The sequence below is a fragment of the Palaemon carinicauda genome, chromosome 13 (assembly GCF_036898095.1).
Source record: "Palaemon carinicauda isolate YSFRI2023 chromosome 13, ASM3689809v2, whole genome shotgun sequence".
Taxonomy (NCBI): Eukaryota; Metazoa; Arthropoda; class Malacostraca; order Decapoda; family Palaemonidae; genus Palaemon; species Palaemon carinicauda.
In genome coordinates, this window is record NC_090737.1 from 5,405,879 (window position 1) to 5,414,940 (window position 9,062).

Here is a 9,062-nt window from a genome sequence, read left to right on the forward strand (position 1 = left end):
ATACATACTTCCAGATCTGAATCCTCTCCTTAACCAAGAAGTATCTCCGGTGACATTGTTATTTCGAGATTCCAGAGGCAGGTGCCAAAAAAAGAGGCTCTTCGCTTTCGCAGCTTGTTAGCATTTAATTCTAATAGCCAAGCCTTCTCCATCATGAGGCTTAATACTACACAGTATTCTAGAAGTTTTATTCAATCTGTGACCAAGTTGTGGAATGATCTTCCTAGTTGGGTAGTTGAATCAGTAGAACTTCAAAAGTTCAAAGTTGCAGCAAATGTTTTTATGTTGACCAGGCTGACATGAGTCTTTTTATAGTTTATATATTACAGTACATATCTGTTTTGACATTGTTACTGTTTTTAGAATGATTTATTGTTAATTTGTTCTCATTTATTTATTTCCTTATTTCCTTTCCTCACGGGGCTATTTTTCCCTATTGGAGCCCTTGGGCTTATAGCATCTTGCTTTTCCAACTAGGGTTGTAGCTTGGCTAGTAATAATAATAATGGTGGTTTCTTCCTTGTTTAACACAGAAGACATTGACATAGTTCCGGAGTGAGGGAGGAGGGCGAGTCAAGACTTCCTTCTCTATTGAGCCATAACATCTCTTCTCTCTTCTTTGGCTCCTTTTGCACCAAAATTGTCAACTGTGCATAAACAGGCTCACTAATAGAAGAAGGAGGCTTTTAGGTAGTCCAGCGCTAAGAAGTCTTTGAACCTCAAACAGCCCTTTCATGGTAAGAGGGCTCGTGGAAGAGGAGGGAAGTCTGGAAAACATGGTCTCTCCCATTCCTCCCGCCCTACCAGCAATGGGGAAATGCCTGAGACGCAGGTGGCAGAGAAAGGAGTTCCACGGGTCTGATACTTGGACTGTCAAGATCCTCTGAGCAGGGTACTATGTCCTGTTCACCAACTTTCATCCTTCTCTGACATTTCTTCCAGTGATGTCATCTTCCTTCGTGAAGGGATCAACGAAGGGTCTCGCCCTTGCGGCAGAAGTCCAGATCATACTAGAGAAGGGTGCTCTTCAGGAGGTCATCAGCGAGTCCCTAGGCTTCTCCAGTCAATACTTTCTTATTTTAAAGAAGACTTATGGAGTGTGGAGACCAGTCATAGACCTCTCAATCATGAATGAGCTTGTTCTTCAGATTCCATTCAAGATGGAGACTGCTGTGCAGATACTCTAAGATGGGCTGACAGACCGGGAGACTTCGTGATCACACTGGATCTAAAAGACGCATATTTCCAAATCCCAATTCATCCATTGTCAAGGAAGCATTTAGGGTTCATCCTGCATGAAAAGATATACAGTACCAGTTTTAAGTGCTGTGCTTTGGCCTGTTCATAGCCCCTCAAGTGTTCACAAGAGCGTTCACTCTAGTCTTAACTTGGGCCCATGCCAACAGCATTCGTTTTATTTGGTACCTAGACAACTGGTAGACTTGGTGGAGACCCTTCTCGTACACCGAGACAGGCTTTTCGCATTTTACCTTCACCTGTTGGTCTGGGTGAATTTTGAGAAGTCCTCACTGCAACCGTCTTAGGCTGGTATATCAGGGAATGCAGATAAACACCTGATTAGGAAAACTGTTTCCATACCAAAGCAGAATCGAGAGATTCAAGGAAGTGGCTCGTCCTTTTCTCATGCAAGGCGCTACAAGCTCATCTGTGGGAGCGCTTGTTAGGGCAGCTGATTTCCCTGGAACGTCTGGTTTCAAGCGGCCACCTTCACATTCGATCTCTCCACTGGCAGGTGAAGACCTTCTGGTCTCAACATGAGGACACTCCGAAGCTTCTGGTTCCGGTAGGACCAGAGCAAAAGAGAGACTTGAGTTGGTGGGTGCTAGATACCAATCATCTCTTATTCTTTCTAGCTATAGAAACCAGAGTTCTTTACGCAAATTTACGCACCAGCGATTAACCCCATAAGCCCCAGCTGGAATCAAAGTGGTTTGATAGTGAGCGAGTGGGAGGGCTGGGCTTCCTAACTACGCACTGGTAATAGCTAGTCGGTTGGTGTAGTGGTTAGCGGACTGCAGCCGAGTGTAGCATGCAGACTGCCTGATCAAGATACTGACTTCGCTCCAGCTACACTACAAGGTTAAGGCAGAAAATAAATCAAAGCAATTCGAACACTAGGCACCACTTCCTGGCTTGATTCTGGGCAAGGGATTTCAACAAGTAATTGTAATCTTAAGGTACGATTGTTTTGTGTGCAAATCATACATTTGCAATTATACAAATGACAAGTTACTTGACCATTACTGTAACTGAAGAAAATGAAAGGCTAAGTGAGGAAAAGAAAATACAGAGTATAAAAAAATATTTGTTTATACTAAAGAGAAACTAAAAATCCTATAATTAGGAAAAAGAAAGTGAACAGAAATGCCTTACATGGAAACTTGATACTGTACTAAGAAGAGTGTAAGAAGTATACTGTAGTACATACAGAGGCACATTTTTATTACCAAAGCCCTATACAGAACAAAGTACACATAGATACTGAAGGGACATAACATTAAATATTCTCATTTTCCATTCACTAATGTTTTGACATTTCCTCGTACTTACCCACCATCACAATCCATGGTAAATACAGTAATCAATTCAAAGTTTATATGCAAGACAAAATAAGTTGCAAATAAATTTCAATATCAACTCAAACCCTCGATGGGGTCTTGCCACTGCGTCACTCTCTATTACCAGCTTCCCAATAAAGTCGGACAAACTGCAGAATACCTTCCCCTTAGAAGTCACTTTGTTGTCGTTATCAGTCTCATTTTAATAATCCTAACAATTGTGATGAAAAATCCATCGTGAAAGATGCCAAATCTAGGCTTCGCTACCTTTAAGCACAGGATGGTCCAAATTCTCCCTTGACTCTGCTCCTAATAAATCAAACAATTTGGTTTCTCACTTAGGAATACCTCTTCAGTCCAAAATCATGATTGTAGAAATATTACAAATCCTACAGGGAGTAGGGAATGGTGCTAGTCAGAAACAAAATAAAAAATAAATGTTAATACGACTTAAAAAATGGGCAGAGGCAAAATGACTAGATTATAAAAAAAAACAAATTAAAGAATCATTTTGTATTCCCTTGATACAAACCATAACTTATAATTTTTCAATATTTAACTTAGCCGGTGATTATAATAGCTGCAACTCTGTTGCTCGACAGAAAACTCTAAGGTAAAATTCGCCAGCGATCGCTACACAGGTTGCGGGTGTGCCCAACAGCGCCATCTGTCGTCCAGATACCCAGTACTCAATGTAAACAAAGAACTCAATTTTCTCTCTGTCGTGCTCCCGACAAGACGTGCTTATTCGCTGTTGCTAAACTGGATTTGTTTTCACAACTAATTGGTGAAGTACACTATTCTAGTTTTGAGCTTTCGCTATGCAGGTGTTTTATATTCATCTTAAATCTTGAACTCGTTTTGGATAGATTTAATTATGGGGACAAAGAGAGTATGGACTTTCTTTCACTTTTAAATGGCCGACCCTTCCCTTAGCGGAAGTGTGTTTAGGCTTTTAGTAATTATATCACGTTATAGATTTTCCTCTATATATTTTATATCTCTCCGCCTTTATTAGGCCTCTTCGATTAACTTTCCATTTATTATAAACATATAAAAATAATTTTAATGTTTTTTTTATATAGATCTTTCCTGAGAGTAGGCGGTCCTAACTTGGAAACCGAAGTTAATCAACGTTGAGCCCTTTATATCGTAATTAGCTTTTAAAGAGCTAAGGATTTAAAACTTTTTAAATGTAATATTTTATGAAAGAATTTCTTTGATAGTCTTCGTACTGTTTTCAAAGATGAACTAACGTTTAGTTTATTTATGCTACGCAGTTGTTGACGTTCAGGACGTTCAACATGCGCTCTATCGTTACGATAGAGAGAGAGTGTATCACGGTTTCACTTTGCAGTAAGAGTAAATCGATTCTGACGTTTTTTTCATTCTTTCTTAGCTTAAATGTTTTAAATTCTATTTTAAAGGAACTTTTTATTTGAAAAACCTTTCAGTTTTTTCCTTTAGTCAAATAACATGTTTTTTTTTTTTGACGAGATATAATTGGGCTCTTCTCTTAGGTGCGAAATCAAGAGAGATAGAGACGGAGGGAGAGAGAGGAGAGAAAACGTTCCGTTCAAGCGGGTAACGTTGTTCTCGTGTTACTCTCGTCCCTAGTCGCTGTACGGGGAGGAAGGATAAAACGTTTTAGTTTTTTATTCTCGTCCCCAGGCTATGTGCGGTGAGAGATTGAAAACGTAGTTATATGAACTAGTGTTTAGTCTCTTTCCCAGCCACTGATTTTTTTATCTTTAAATATGTTTTCTGTTTTTTGCTGGTATTAATGTTGCATTATACGACTGATTTCGCAATTACTACCTTTTAATGAAGGGTAGAATTGCGTGTTTCAGGTAGAAATCAGTAAAAATTTCAGTGAAATAAGTGCAAAACAGAAAATCGAAGTGATAAAGTGATATGCGCAAAGTGTTACAGTGTTGCGTCCGAGGGTTCGTCTGTTCGTGCCTGTCGTTCACCTAGTCCGGGACCTCTTACATGCTCCCAAGCCCAGGGGAGAAGTAATGTCAAACGACTTATGGGTTCGAGAGGCCTTGACCAACGAACAGACGTTTTCCCTCTATGGTATCGGGTGTATCTTACCAAGATCTCCCCTACCATAAGACGAGAGAGACGTTGTTTCTCCTCGTCATCCGAAGGCTTTTCGCATAAGAAACCTGTCACAAGGTTTCGAAGCCCTTAAGCGAAAGTCAGTCCTTTCAGGACAGGTCCAGCGTCCTGGTTACAACCATTAGGACAGCTCTGACCCTATGCAGTCATCGGATAACTGCTCGCCGCCTAACAAAAGCGTAACACAGACTCCGAGAGTCTTTTTTTGTAGGCAAAGTGTTGCGGTCACAGACGTTACCCTCGTCTCTTACCACAACCATTTCCGTTGATCCTTAATGGGTTGTATGGCAAGACATGCAGTATATGCTTGCCTCCCTTATGGAAGACTATTCTGTCGATTAGTCCGTTGAGTCTAGCCGTTTATCTCATCGATATCCTGGCTTTCAGCCAACCTAACGTTCCTTTGTGCTTACTGTTGACGTTGGCGTAGCTTAGTCACGTCAGTCAGGTTGTTTAGAACCACACTCGATGCGGTCTCGTGTGGTTTTTCAGCCGCATTTGAACGTTAGGCCACTTGCTGAGGCTCCTGTTGACGTTCAAGACGTTCACTAACAATCGGAGTTGACTTGTTTTGACGCTGTGCGTCAACCTCCGCATTCTAGAGTTGTTTTGACTGCTCAGTCTAGGCAGTCAAAGCAGTCTCGAGTGGACGCTGTGCGTCCTCACGCACCTGTTGTGGTTGACAGTTCAGTTGTTGACAGTTCACAGACTGTCAAGCAGTTACATGACGTTGCGTTCTGGTCCGCTACTAATGCACCAGTGAGTGTGGACTCTGCTTGTAAAGCATTGCCACCACGGTAGGTCTCTCCCTTGCTTGAGACTCAGCTTTTATCGGACAAGGTTCCTGTAGATGAGGAAGTTGCTGTTCCCCCTCCTACTGATATTCCCTTGAGGACTCTGTCAGATGGAGAGGAGCCTAAAGCTGCTTAGCCTCCTATGGACTTTAATTAAATCATGATGATTTTTTTAAGGATCTTTGTCCGGATCTTTTTGTAACTGCTGCTCCTCGTTCGCCTAAACGTCAGAGCTTACACTAGGCCTAGCTACTTCGAAGCCGTTGATTTAAGCTAGTGCTCTCTCGCTCTCCTAGAGAGCTTTACGTTGGCTAGGCGACTGGTTTTTCACCAAGAGGAGTTTGGGGGATACAGCCTTTGCTTTCCCTTCTTTTAAACTGGTTTATAGAGCGAGAGTCTGATATGACACGAGAGAAGTTCTCGGCTTGGGAGTTCATGCCTCTGCCCAGATAGACTTCTCAATTCTCGTAGACTCTCCCTGGCGCCTGGCCAGGAGACGCTCCAAGTTGTTTACAGGTCAACTTCACAGCTGTTTTCGAGCCTTTGAAGTTTTGCTGTACAATTATGTCACGCATAACAAGGCTTTCAGGGATGGTAAACGGTACCGCCTCAGTCGCTAACCCCGTCTGTTGCCACACCTGCTCCCATAGACCCTAAATGGGCTTTGCTGCAAGACATGCAGTCCAAGCTTGCGTCCTTGATAGAGGACTTTAATGCGGAGAAGGTTGCTACCGAACCTTCTGGCCAACAACCTTCCAACCGGTCGGTTGTGCGCCCTGTTGACGCTGAGGTATCCTACTCGCGTCTGCCAGTTGAGGTGGTTCCTCCACCGATGCGACCCAGTGTGGGTTGCCAGCCGCACGTTGACGTTAAGCGACGCTCGGAGGTGGTTGTTGACGTTCAGGACGTTCAACAACCAGCAGAGGTGACTTGTTTTGACGCAGTGCGTCAACCTCAGCAACCCGGTAGGGTGTTGACTGCACAACCCAGACGGTCTAGACAGTCTCGGGTTGACGCTGTGCTTCCTCGCGCACCCATGGTTGTTGACAGTTCACAGACTGTGCAGCAGTTCCATGATATTGCGTCCGGCTCCGTCACGCATCCACCAGTGCGACCGGACTCAGCGAGCCAGACGTTGCCCACTCCGTTGCCGTTTCCTCATCAGTTTTCGGATGAGGAACCCTCTGATGAGGACGTTGCTGAACAACAAGACGATCAGCCCCCAGAATAGATCAAGCCCTGCTATCCATCCAGAAGATGCTGAAGAAGGAACGCTGCTCAGTCAGACTGTGGATGAGTCTGGTAGGGACGCTGTCATCCGTGGAACAATTTGTGTCACTAGGAAGACTACACCTCCGTCCTCTTCAATACCATCTAGCTTTTCACTGGAAAAAGGACAAGACGCTAGAAGCGGTCTCGATCCCGGTTTCCGAAAAGATAAAGTCTTGTCTGACTTGGTGGAAGGACAATATCAACCTAAGAGAGGGTCTTCCCCTGGCTGTTCAGACTCCCAACCACGTTCTCTTCTCGGACGCATCGGACGTGGGCTGGGGCGCGACACTAGACGGTCGGGAATGCTCAGGACTGTGGAACTCGAGTCAGAGGAGCATGCATATCAACTGCAAGGAGCTGTTGGCAGTACATCTGGCCTTGAAAAGCTTCAAGTCTCTCCTTCGAGGCAAAGTGGTGGAAGTTGACTCGGACATCACCACGGCCTTGGCGTACATCTCCAAACAAGGAGGTACCCACTCACTGACGTTGTACGAGATCACAAGGGACCTGCTCATCTGGTCAAAAGGTCAAGACATCTCCCTAGTAACGAGGTTCATCCAAGGCGACTTGAACGTCATAGCAGATTGTCTCAGTCGGAAAGGGCAAGTAATTCCAACCGAATGGACCCTCCACAAGGATGTGTGCAAGAGACTTTGGGCCACTTGGGGTAAAACCATCCATAGATCTCTTTGCAACCTCGCTGACCAAGAGGCTTCCAATCTACAGTGAACCCTCGTTTATCGCAGTAGATAGGTTCCAGTCGCGGCCGCGATAGGTGAAAATCCGCGAAGTAGTGACACCATATTTACCTATTTATTCAACATGTATATTCAGACTTTTAAAACCTTCCCTTGTACGTAGTTCTGTTAACAAACTACCCTTTAATGTACAGAACACTTAATGCATGTACTACAGTACCCTAAACTAAAACAGGCACAAATATTAAAGGTGATTTTATATCATGCATTTCCTAAACACGCTAAAAAGCACGATAAAAAATGGCAACCAATGTTTTGTTTACATTTATCTCTGATCATAATGAAGAAAAAAACTGGAGGTAGAGCTTTGCTTATTACCCAGACATATTTCCCATACTTTTCCCTTAGAACTAAATCACATCCTCCTACTTTAGATATATATATATATATATATATATATATATATATATATATATATATATATATATATATATATATATATATATACATATATATATATATATATATATATATGTATATATATATATATATATGTGTGTGTGTGTGTGTGTATATATATATATATATTTATATGTATACACATATACATACCTACATATATACATAAATACATGCATACATATATTTATATATTACTGTATATATATGGGTTATGGAAAAAATCCGCGAAGTGGTGAATCCGCGATGGTCGAACCGCGAAGTAGCGAGGGTTCACTGTATTGCTCTCCAGTCCCGGACCCAGCAGCAATACATATAGATGCTTTCCTCCTAGATTGGTCACATCTGGATCTCTACGCATTCCCACCGTTCAAGATTGTCAACAAGGTACTGCAGAAGTTCGCCTCTCACGAAGGGACAAGGTTGACGTTAGTTGCTTCCCTCTGGCCCGCGAGAGAATGGTTCACCGAGATACTTCGATGGTTAGAAGACGTTCCCAGTAGTCTTCCTCTAAGGGTAGACCTTCTACGTCAGCCACACGTAAAGAAGGTACTCCAAAGCCTCCACGCTCTTCGTCTGACTGCCTTCAGACTATCGAAAGACTCTCGAGAGCTAGAGGCTTTTCGAAGGAAGCAGCCAGTGCGATTGCTAGAGCAAGGAGAGCTTCTTCCATTAGAGTCTACCAATCGAAGTGGGAAGTCTTCCGAGACTGGTGCAAGTCAGTTTCTGTATCCTCGACCAGTACCTCTGTAGCTCAAATAGCTGTTTTTCTCTTATACCTGAGAAAAGGACGATCCCTTTCAGCTCCCACTATCAAGGGCTACAGAAGCATGTTGGCATCGGTCTTCCGGCATAGAGGCTTAGATCTTTCCAAACATAAAGATCTGCAAGACCTCCTTAAGTCTTTTGAGACCACCAAGGAGCGTCGTTTGGCTACCCCTGGATGGAATTTAGACGTGGTACTAAGATTCTTCATATCAGACAGGTTGGAGCCGTTACAATCAGCCTCCCTTAAAGATCTCACTCTTAAGACTCTTTTCCTGGTATGCTTAGCCTCGGCTAAAAGAGTCAGTGAGATTCATGCCTTCAGCAAGAACATAGGATTTTCGTCAGAAAAAGCCACTTGTTCGCTACAA